Here is a 12,344-nt window from a genome sequence, read left to right as displayed (position 1 = left end):
GTCAAAGATCAAGTGACCATAGGTGTGTGTATTCATTTCTGGGTCTTCTGGTTCTATTCCATTGATCTATCTTCCTGTCTGTTGTTGTACCAGTACCATGCAGTTTTCATCACAGTTGCTCTGTTAGTACAGCTTAATGTCAGGCATGGTGATTCCACCAGAAGTTCTTTTATTTTTGAGAATAGTTTTTGCTATCCTAGGGTTTTTATTATTCCAGATAAATTTGTAAATTGCCCTTTCTAACTCAGAGAAGAAATGAGTTGGAATTTTGATGGGGGTTGCATTGAATCTGTAGATTTCTTTCGGCAGGATAGCCATTTTGACTATATTAATCCTGCCAATCCATGAGCATGGGAGAGCTTTCCATCTACTGAGATCTTCAATTTCTTTCTTCAGAAACTTGAAGTTCTTATCATACAGATCTTTCACTTCCTTAGTTAGAGTCACACCAAGGTATTTTATATAATTTGTGACTATTGTGAAGGGTGTTGTTTCCCTATCTTTCTCAGCCCGTTTATCCTTTATGTAGAGAAAGGCCATTGATTTGTTTGAGTTAATTTTATATCCAGCTACTGCACAGAAACTGGTTATCATGTTTAGGAGTTCTCTGGTGGAATTTTTAGGGTCATTTATATATACTGTGATAGTGATATTTTGACTTCTTCCTTTCCAGTTTGTATCCCCCTGATGTCCTTTTGTTGTCGAATTGCTCTGGCTAGAACTTCAAGTACTATATTGAATATGTAGGGAGAAAGTGGGCAGCCTTGTCTAGTCCCTGAGTTTAGTGGGATTGCTTAGAGTTTCTCTCCATTTAGTTTGGTGTTGGCTACTGGTTTGCTGTATATTGCTTTTATTATTTTTAGGTATTGGCCTTGAGTTCCTGATCTTTCCAAGACTTTTATCATGAAGGGGTATTGTATTTTTGTCAAATGCTTTCTCAGCATCTAAGGAGATGATCATGTGGTTTTTTTATAGACATAATTCTAAACCCATGTCTAACTTGGTAAGGCAACACGTTTTTTGAGGGTTACTGTCTTAGAGGGTGTACTGGCTAGTTTTTTGTCAACTTGACACAGCTGGAGTTATCACAGAGAAAGGAGCTTCAGTTGGGGAAATGCCTCCATGAGATCCAACTGTAAAGCATTTTCTCAATTAATGATCAAGGGGGAAAGGCCCTTTGTGGGTGGGACAATCTCTGGGCTAGTAGTCTTGGGTTCTATAAGAAAGCAAGCTGGGCAAGCCAGGGGAAGCAAGCCAGTAAAGAACATCCCTTTATAGCCTCTACATCAGCTCCTGCTTCCTGACCTGTTTGAGTTCCAGTCCTGACTTCCTTGGTGATAAACAGCAGTAAGGAATTATAAGCTGAATAAACCCTTTCCTCCCCAACTTGCTTCTTGGTCATGATGTTTGTGCAGGAATAGAAACCCTGAGTAAGATAGGGGGTTACTATTGCTGTGATGAATCACTGTGAATAAAACAACTTTGGAAGGAAAGGGCTTATTTGTCTTCAATGATGCACATATCATCGTTCACCAACCAATTAAGAAAAAAGAATATTAAAAGCTGCAAGGAGAAAAGACTAAGTAACATATAAAGACAGACCTATTAGTATTATACTTGGCTTTTCAATGGCGACTCTATAAGCCAGGAGTGCCTGGAGAGATATGCTGCAGTCTCTGAGATCACAGATGCCAGCTAGCTAACTATACCAAGCAAAACTTCCAATTACTATATATGGAGAAAACAAGATATTCCATGACAAAACCAAATCTAAACACTATCTAACCATACATCCATCCCTACAAAAGATGTGAGGCAGACCATGAGAGGAAACCTGGTCAAGCTGTGGCTTAAAGCCCTGGGGACCCAGAAGGGATGGTAGGAGCTTCACCTGCTCTTGAAACTAGGCCCCCGTTACATAGCCACAGTGGCCCCCCCCCGAGAATTGTGGCCATTAGTCATGTAGGGGTAGTGCCCCCAAGCCATTCTACATGTACATGAGGCATCCCTAACATCTCAGACCAAGGCAATAGGAAGCACCTGCTGTCAGACCCCCAACCTACCCCAAAACTGTATATAAGAACCTATCTAGAAGGAATGAAGATGCTGGAGAATTACTCTATTGTCTGAGAGCATCTGTCACATAAGAGTTGTAACACTGCCTGGGAAGAGAACTCCCTCTTGAAGCTTTTGCCACTAAAAGTTCCCTTGCACCTCAGGCTTGACTCGGCTCAGAGCTGCACTGTCAGCAACAGTGGCCGGGGCTGCAGGGGCAAAAGAGAGGCAGCACTTGCCCCTCCCTGCTTGTATCCTTTCCCCTTCGCTTGAACCCTCTCACTGGGCAGGGCCAGAGATCCCCATGGATAGATAGCTTATGGTACACAGACCTCCAAAAGGTACCAGAAGAAAAACTTCAACCCAAGTTTGTTAATTACACCTAAGAAAATACAGGAAATAATTTCACACCAGCAAAACAAAACAAGGGACACACACACACACACACACACACACACACACGCACACCCAATAACAACATCAAAATGACAGGTATTTATAATCATTGGTCATTAATATCTCTCAATATCAGTGGACACAATTCCCCAATAAAAAGACATGGGCTACAACTTGAGATCCATTCCATGTGCAAGAAACAAATAGTTTGACACTATTAATGATAATGTGCAAACAGGAGTCTAGCATAACTGTCCTCTGAAAACTCCATCTAGCAGCATCTCTAGATGGAGATGGAGCTCAGGGAGCCTTGTGGAAGAGTTAGGGGAAGGACTGAGAGACTTGAAGGGGATAGAGACTTCACAAAAAGACCAACAGAGTTAACTAACCTGTGCTCTTGGCTCCAAGAGATTGAACCACCAACAAAAGAGTGAGCCTAGGCTGGAGCTAGGCACCCTGCACATATGTAGATATGCAGTTTGGTCTTCATGTTTTGGGACAGCCCCCCCCAAACTGGAGCGGGGATGACTAAGCTTGCTCAGTCAGTCAATAGGGTCTTGAGGGTGGGATTGAGGATGCAAGAAAAAGGACAATTAAACAATATGATAGCATGACTCCAGCAAGTAGTGAAGCAAGTTTATTTTTTCCCAGGTTGCTTTTATATAATTCTAAGCACATGCAAAGAATAGGGTCAGTTCTTGGTCAAGGAACAAACAAGGCACAAACAGAGTCCCTTGATCATTTTATCTAGGGGCCTATTAAGATGATCAAAATACAAGGAACATATTTCTCGGCTGTATTTTTCTTGAGCCTACTTCCTTGTCCTAGTTCAAGGTCAAATATTTTTGCTGATTTCCTTGAAGTGGCATGAAGAACTCTCCACCCGAGGGCTGTTCCTAAATTTGTTAACAGCCTGTGGATCCTGCTCCCCTAACTGAGCCTCTGTGGAAGAGATGCACCTAGTCCAACAGTGACTTGATGTGCTAAGGTGGGGGCGATATCCAGGGAGTTCCTCTCCCTTCTCAGAGGAGAAGGAGCTGTGGATGGGGAGAGGGGCTGGCTGTGTGAGGAGGGACTGGGAGGAGGGAGGCTACATTCAGGATGTAAAGTGAATAAATATATAAATGAATGAGAAAGAAAAAGAAAAAAAAAAGACATGCGCTAACAGGATGGATGAGAAAACAGAATCTATAATCCTGCTACATACAAAAAAAAAACCTCAACATCAAAGATAGATATTACCTCAGAGTACAGGGCTAGAAGAACCTTTCCATGGGAGTGGACTGAAGAAGCAAGCTGGTGTAGTCATTCTAATATCCAACAAAATAGACTTTCAACCAAAATTAATCAACAGAGATGGGGACGAACATTTCATACTCATTAAAGGAAAATTACACCATTACATTTCAGTTCTGATTATCTGTGCTCCAAATGCAAGGGAACCCACATTTGTAAAAGAAACTTTACTAAAACTCAAAACACACATTGAATCCCACACAATAATAGTGGAAGACTTCAATACCCTACTCTCACAAATGGACAAGTCATTGAAACAAAAAACAAATAGAGACACAGTAAAACTAACAGAAGTTATGAACCAAATAGATCTAACAGATATCTACAGAACATTTCACCCCAAAACTAAAGAATATACGTTCTTTTCAGTACCTCATGGTACCTTCTCAAAAAATGACTACATAATAAGACACAAAACAACACTCAACAGACCCAAGAAGATTGAAATAATCCCTTGTATTCTATTAGATCACCTCAGACGAAGGCTGGACTTAAATGACAAGAGAAACAATAGAAAGCCCCACATATTCATGGAAACTGAATACCTACTGCTCAATGATAACTTGGTCAGAGAAGAAATAAAGAAAGAAGTTAAAGATGTTCTAAAATTCAATGAAAATGAAGGCACAACATACCCAAACTTATGTGAAACAATGAAAGGAGTGTTAAGAGGAAAACTCATAGCACTAAGTGCCTTCATAAAGCAATTGGAGAGCTCCTATACTAACAACTTAACAGCCCAATTGAAAGCTCTAGAACAAAAAGAAACAAACACACCAAAGAGGAGTAGATGGCAGGAAATAGTCAAACTCAGGGCTGAAATCAACCAATTAGCAAAGAGAACAATACAAAGAATCAACAAAACCAAGAGTTGTTCTTTGAGAAAATCAACAAGATAGATAAACCCTTAGCCAAACTAACTAAAAGGCACAGAGACAGTATCCAAATTAACAAAATCATAATTAAAAAGGGAGACATAACAATAGACACTGAGGAAATTAAAGAAAATCATCAGATCTTACTACAATAGTCCATACTCAACAAAACTGGCAAATCTAGACAAAATGGATGATTTTCTAGATAGATACAACATACCAAAGTTAAATCAAGAACAGATAAACTATCTAAACAGTTCAATAACCCCTAAAGAAACAGAAGCAGTTATTAACTGCGGAACCAAAAAATGCCCAGTGCCAGATGGTTTTAGTACAGAATTCTACCAGACCTTCAAAGAAGAGCTAATACCAATACTCCTCAAAATATTCTACAAAATAACCAAAAGTAACATATTAATTCATTCTATGAGTCCACAGTTACTCTGATACCTAAACCACACAAAGACCCAACAAAGAAAGAGTTTCAGACCAGTTTTGCTTATGAATATAGATGCAAAAATACTCAATAAAATTCTTGCAAACTGAATCTAAGAATATATCAAAATGACTATTCATCATAATCAAGTAGGCTTCATTCCAGGGATGCAGGAATGGTTCAGTATAGGAAATCTATCAACATAATCCACCATAAAGCAAACTGGAAGGAAAAAAATCACATGATCATCTTAGTAGGTGCTGAAAAAACCTTTGACACCACCCAATAACGCTTCATGTTGAAAGTCTTGGAGAGGGCTGGAGAGATGGCTCAGTAGGTAAGAACACTTCCGAAGTCCTGAGTTCAAATCCCAGCAACCACATGGTGGCTCACAGCCACCTGTAATGAGATCTGACGCCCTCTCTTGGCAGGTCTGAAGTCAGCTACAGTGTACTTATGTATAATAATAAAGAAATCTTTGGGCCAAAGCAAGCAGGGACTGAGCGAGTGAGGCCAACAGGAATGAGCAGAGGTCCTAAAAATTCAATTCCCAACAATCACATGAAGGCTCACAACCATTTGTACAGCTACTCACATACATAAAATAAATAAATAAATCTTAAAAAAAAGTCTTGGAGAGAACAGGAATTTAAGGCACATACATAAACATAATAAAAGCACTATACAGCAAACTAATAGCCAACATCAAATTAAATGGAGAAAAACTTGAAGCAATCTCATTAAAATCAGGGACAAGACAAGGCTGCCCGCTCTCTCCCTATCTATTCAATATATTACTCAAAGTTCTAGCTAGAGCAATAAGACAACAAAAGGAGAGCAAGGGAATACAAATTGGAAAGGAAGAAGTCAAAGTATCTCTATTCTCAGATGATATGATAGTATACATAATCAATCCCCCAAAATTCTACCAGAGAGCTCCTACAGCTGATAAATAATTTCAGCAAAGTGGCTGGATCTAAAATTAACTCAAGAGGTAACCCAATCACAAAAGAACACACATGATATGCACTCACTGATAAATGGATATTAGCCCAGAAGTTCAGAATCCTTCTTAGAAGGGGGAACAAAATACCATGGAAGGAGTTATAGAGACAAAGTTCAGAGCAGAGACTGAAGGAACAACCATCCAGAGACTGCCCTACTTGGGATCCATCCCATAAACAGCCACCAACCCAGACACTATGGAAGATGCCAACAAGAGTCTGCTGACAGGAGCCTAATATAGTTGTCTCCTGAGGGGCTCTTCCAGTGCCTGGCAAATACAGAAATGGATGCTCACAGTCATCCATTGGACACAGCACAAAATCCCCAATGAAGGAGCTAGAGAAAGTACCCAAGGAGCTGAAGGGGTCTGAAACCCCATAGGAGGAACATCAATATGAACTAACCAGTACTCCTAGAGCTCCTTGGAACTAAATCACCAATCAAAGAAAACACATGGTGGAACTTGTGGCTCTAGCTGTATATGTAGCAGAGGATGGCTTAGTTGGTCATCAATGGGAGAAGAGACCCTAGGTCCTGTGAAGGTTCTATGTCCTAGTATAGGGGAAAACTAGGAATGGGAATAGGAGTAGGTGGGTTGGGGAGCAGGAGGAAGGGGAAGGAGATAGGGGATTTTTGGAGGGAAACTAGGAAAGGGGATAACATTTGAAATGTAAACAAAATATCTAATAAAATATTAAAAAGTAAAATTAACTTAAAGAAATCAGTAGCTTTCCTTTATACAAATTTTAAATGGGCTGAGAAAGAAATTAGGGAAACAACACCCCTCACAAGAGTTACAAATATTATATAATATCTTGGTGTAACTTTAACCAAGCAAGTGAAAGATCTGGACTACAAGAACTAGAAGTTCCTGAAGAAAGAAACAGAAGACCTCAGAAGATGGAAATAGTTCCTATGTTCGTGGATTGGTAGGATTAACATAGCAAAAGTAACCATCTTACCAAAAGCAGTGTACAAATTCAATGCAACCCCCATCACAATTCCAACAGAATTCTTCACAGACTTCGAAAGACATTGGTCTCAACTTCATATTGTTTGTATAAAAGAGGGCTATGTTATTTTCAGTTAATTTTGTATCCAGCCTCTTTGTTGAAGGTGTTTATCAGCTGTATGAGTTGTCTGGTAGAATTTTTGGGGTCTCATGTATACTATCATACCATCTGTTAATAGTGATATTTTGATTCTTCATTTTTAATTTGTATCCCCTTGATCTCCTTTAGTTGTCTTATTGCTCTAGCTAGAACTTCAAGTACTATTCTGAACAGATAGGGAGAAAGTAGGCTTCCTTGTCTTACCCCTGATTTTAGTGAGATTGCTTTTAGTTTCACTACATTTAATTTGATGTTGGCTATTGGCTTGCTGTATATATATATATATATTTAATTATGTTTAGGTATGTACCTTGTTTTCCTGATCTTTCCAAGACTTTTTAAGATGAAGGGGTATTGGATTTTGTGAAAGCCTTTTTCACCATTTAGTGAGATTATTAGGTGGTTTGTTTTCTTTCAGTTTATTTATATGGTAGATTATGTTAATGGACTTTCCTATATTGAACCATTCCTGCATCCCTGGGATGAAGTCTACTTGGAGGCAGAAGAGTTTGAAGAGGCCATCAGATACCCTAGGACTGGGGTTACAATTGGTTGTGAATGGGAACTGCACCCATGTCCTCTGCAAAGGTACAAACATTCTTTTTGTTTTTGTTTTTGTTTTTGTTTTTGAGACAGAGTTTCTCTGTGTAGTCCTGGATGTCCTGGAACTCACTCTGTAGACCAGTCTGGCCTTGAACTCAGAAATCCGCCTGCCTCTGCCTCCCAAGTGCTGGGATTAAAGGTGTGTGCCACCATGCCTGGCCAGGTACAAACATTCTTATCTGCTGAACCAACATCTCCAACTCCAATGGTGTCTTAATTTTTTTAATTCGTAATTTAATTCTTCCCATTGTCCTCTCTCATCCTACCAAACTCATTTTTCCTCTTGATAAGTCTTCCTCTTTTTTGTGTCATACTGCCTGCATGAACATTGGCACATTATAGTGTGACAGGCCAGTGGAAAATCACCCTTGGCCTGTCCCCAAACCTGGGACTTGGAAATCATCACCCTCATACTCGGGGTTAACCTCCAAGCAGTATGTCTGTGCATGCTGTACTTTTCCACTATTCACTGTGCATGCTCCATTAGCTCATTGCACATGCCCTGAAACCCCTATAAAAGACCACTCCAAACATGTTCAAGGTGCCATTAAGGAGGACATTGGGCTGTTGACTGCTTACATAAGCCTCAGAGAGTGGGAACATCAGACTCAGATCACTGTCCAGCTGACCTCTTAGGAATGGCCATGGATGACTTGAGGGTCCTGGTGCTCTCTTTGCCTGACCACTGCTATCTCCTGCAGGGAGCAATGGGTAATTATCACACTATCAGAGCGACCCATCTTCTTTCTTCTGGATACCAGAACTACTTACTTGGTCCTGATGGAGTTTTGGGGACTCACCTCTCCTTATTGCTGAGGTAGGCAGATATCCCCACAAACCTCACCAAAGCCCAGTATATTTAGCTGTATCTGTCTCATGTCAGATACAGCTGTTACAGAAAAAAAGATAACAAAACAAGACAAAAAGATTTAAAGGAATTTGCTTTGCAGTGAGTACTCTGAGTAATAACTACTCATGTCTCAGTAAATGGCTAGATGGAAAATGTGTAAGTGTAAGTCCGAGGGTCTAAGAAAGTGTCTGAGGATATGAAAGCTCATGTTTAAGGTATGCAAATGCAAGTTGTAAAGGTATAAGCAAATAATCTAAGGTCATAAGAAATGTTTCAAATTTCTTTTCCCTCTCTATTTTGAAAGTTTGCAGTCTTAACATTAATCAATAGAGTTAGACTTAGAGGTGCTTCTCATTACATTAAAAACATTTCTGTCTAATCTCTATGTCTAGCTCTCTGGGAAGGGAAAAATGTTCATAACTTTTAACTCAAAGCTTTTTCTATTACTTGAAGGCATGATACCTGTTATCTTTTTCTACAATGTAGATATCAGTACAGATTATCAACAGTGACTGGGCCTGGTGCAAGAGTTCCAGCGAAGTATAGCAAGTGTGGGCAGGGAGGGGAAGTTGCTTCCACCATTTCTGCTGCTGCAGTTGGCTCCACCTCTGTCTCTGCTGTGCCTTCCAGGTTACTTGGTTACTCCTCACCACCCTGCACTGAGTCAGGTTGGGCTGGGCCAAAGTCAGTGAGGAGTGCGGCAGAGCTTCATGTGGCACTTCAGGAGAGCAGGCCTCTTCCCAAGTATTACAGCTCTAAGAACAGGAGGCTCAGACTATGGAGTAGTTCTCGCACCCCTCTAAACCTTCCTAATAGGATTCTTATATACAGTTTTGGGGTGGGTAAGGGTCTGACAACAGGTACTTTTCATTGGTTTGGTCTGAGAGCTTTGGGGAAACTTTATTTGCATGTGGGAGGTCTTGGTATTGCTCCTATGTGTCTGATGGCCACACACCTCTCTGTGGGGGACTGTAGGAGGCTGTAGCTACATGACAGGAGCCAGAGACCCAGGAGGCATGGCCAAACGTCCCATGCAGGTGGAAGTCACCACCCAGCAGGTCACTGGGGTTTCAGACCTTTGCTCAACTGGGGAGTAGGCTGTCTGTGCATAGCCCACCATCCCACACCTTATCCTCCACAAAAGGCTGGAGTGTTAGGTCAAAAGGATTCTTCCTGACACAGGGGACAAAATGGTTACTTATACTGCCTATTGGCATGCCAGGAAAGGTATCTGTCAAAACTGAACAGGCCCATGCCAACCTCAGTTTAGAGAGATGTCCTGAGGAAGGTGTCTCTAGGATGTGTGAAAGAAATGACTCAAAGTCAAATCACAGGTACAAACTTATAGCCTGTGTTCTGTTCAAGACAGTGTTCCAGACAGCTCTCTCCAGAGACAGTTCTCTCTTAAAATTCTAAAATCTCTCTGAATAGCTCATATCTTGCAGACCAAAAGCCCAGTCTTTTATTTACATATTAATTCAATCACCCACCCCAGGTTCCCTTATGATTATGAATCAGCATCCCATGACATGAGTGAGACTTCTGATTATTAGAGACAGCAAGCACATTGTTTTAAATGTTGCAAATGAATTCAGATATTCACCTGACGTTATAAGCTCAGACAATAAGCTAGCTGGGTAGGATCCCATCCTGAGATTACCATTCCCTAAATCTTTTTATTTACTTAGTATTTTTATGACAAGTTGGCTCATGGTACAGCTGCCTCTTCTTTAGATCTGTGAAGCCCCTCATATATTTCATATTTTATTCTTATTTTTGCAGGTGAGAAATTATATATTTCTGAACTCATGTTTTCAGAGTTCTTTCTCACAGCCTTATGGGCTGGCCTGAAGGTCTCAACATTTACCATTTTGCTGAGATATAGACACACCACCAGAGTTGCACTGCTTCTTATCATCATGGAGCCATTAATGTTAACTGGGAGAGCATTCCCCAAAGGAGGAACATGAAAATATGTACATTATTGTACAAACAAGCGTTATTCCCATAGTAACCATCAACACTCATGGAGACTCATGCCCTGCTGGTTCTGTTCCAGGGGTGGGAACTATGTCATGCCATTCTTTGTGCATGGCCATGCAGGACTCAGAAGACCCAAATTTATCAACAGGTAGATTCATTAGCTGAAATAATTCTACAATGTGATAGGGCACTTTACCTGCTTGATGTAAGATAAGGAGGTTATTATGTGGTTTTAAGAACAATTCTTGTTTCTATGCAAATCACTTAAAAACCATTAGAGGAAATTAGGGTTAGATCTACTGACAGCAGAGAAGAGTGGTCTTTGCCTCTTTCTCAAGGAGGAATGTTGTTTCTCCTTCAATCAGGTATAATAAAAGACAAAATCCAACAACTCCAGACAGCTTTCCAAAAACATAAGGAACAACTCAATGCCTTTGGCCAGTAGATCATTGATACCTAGATATGGAATGGGATATTGCCTTTCTTAAGTTCTCTTCTCCTTCTTTTTCTAATCCTAATAATTTTCTTCCAGTCTTATAATCTTCTTGTCTAAATTTCTTCAACAACCAATTCAAAATATTTCTAACTAGACCTTTAATTAGTTGTTATTACAGGATTATCAGTCTCCTGTCTGTGGTTCCATGTTCTGCTTCGTCCCTTGAGGTGTCCAGGTGCTGCTATATACCAGGTGGGAGAAGACAGAGAGCCCAGAGCTGGTGGGTCAGCCGGATCTTGGTCAGGCTGGGATTGCTGAGTGGGGTGACTTGGGGGGGGTCATTATCAGAGGATTTCAGTGTTACAGCTCTTTTAGACAGTATTCAGTGAAACAGCTCTCTTAGATAATATTTGGTTAAATAGCTTGTATGTATATTTTATTCAGAGTGAATAAGGGCTATATAAATCTTGGAGAGTGGGAAGGAATTTTTCAGGTGAACTTACATTGGTTGAGGCTTAAGGTACTGGGAATGCCTCATTTGTATGGAAAGGCATTTCAGGTGCTTCCTGGACAGGTTCTTATCAGGAGAAAGGGAATTGAACCTCTGTTTTCATCTAGGACTATGTGACATTCCTTAGGTAGAGGATGTGGGGATCTGGCTCTCTCTATAAGGTCAGGCAGAGAAGAGAAAGCTTTCCTGCTGGAAAAAGGAGTCCTCAGAGAGCTGTCTGGTCATGGTAGACTATGACCTTAATAGCAAACTCAACCTACCTATGAAATCAGAGGCCTACAACCAGATTATGTCCTTATGGTGAAGATAAAGCTTGCTCCACGGACTTTGACAACCCCACACAACAGGAAGTAGTCTAATGATAACACTGTCCTTTCCCCAGACCCCTAGTTATCAATAGTAAACAAAAAAAGGGAGAAATGTAGGGTCACAGGCTAGTGAAAAATCACCATGGTTCTGGTCTGTCCCTGATCTTGGAAATCCCCATCCCTATGACTCAGGGTTAACCAACAATGTAGCACTTTTCTGCTAGCTCAATGTACATGCTCTAAAGACCCTATAAAAACTTCCTCTCAGTGGGAGTGGGTGGGTAGGGGAGTGGGGGTGGGGTGGGGGGGGAGGGTATGGGGGACTTTTGGGATAGCATTTGAAATGTAAATGAAGAAAATACCTTATAAAAAATTGGGAACCCCCCCCCCCCAACCAAAAAACCTTCCTCTCAGCCTAGGTGGCTGCTCTCTCTGTTCCCAGCCCGAGGCAGCCACCATTCTGGATTTCTCCCCAATA

Source organism: Mus caroli, unplaced genomic scaffold (genome assembly GCF_978045245.1).
Source record: "Mus caroli unplaced genomic scaffold, Mus_caroli_1 scaffold_11, whole genome shotgun sequence".
Taxonomy (NCBI): Eukaryota; Metazoa; Chordata; class Mammalia; order Rodentia; family Muridae; genus Mus; species Mus caroli.
Note: the sequence above shows the minus strand (reverse complement) of the source record.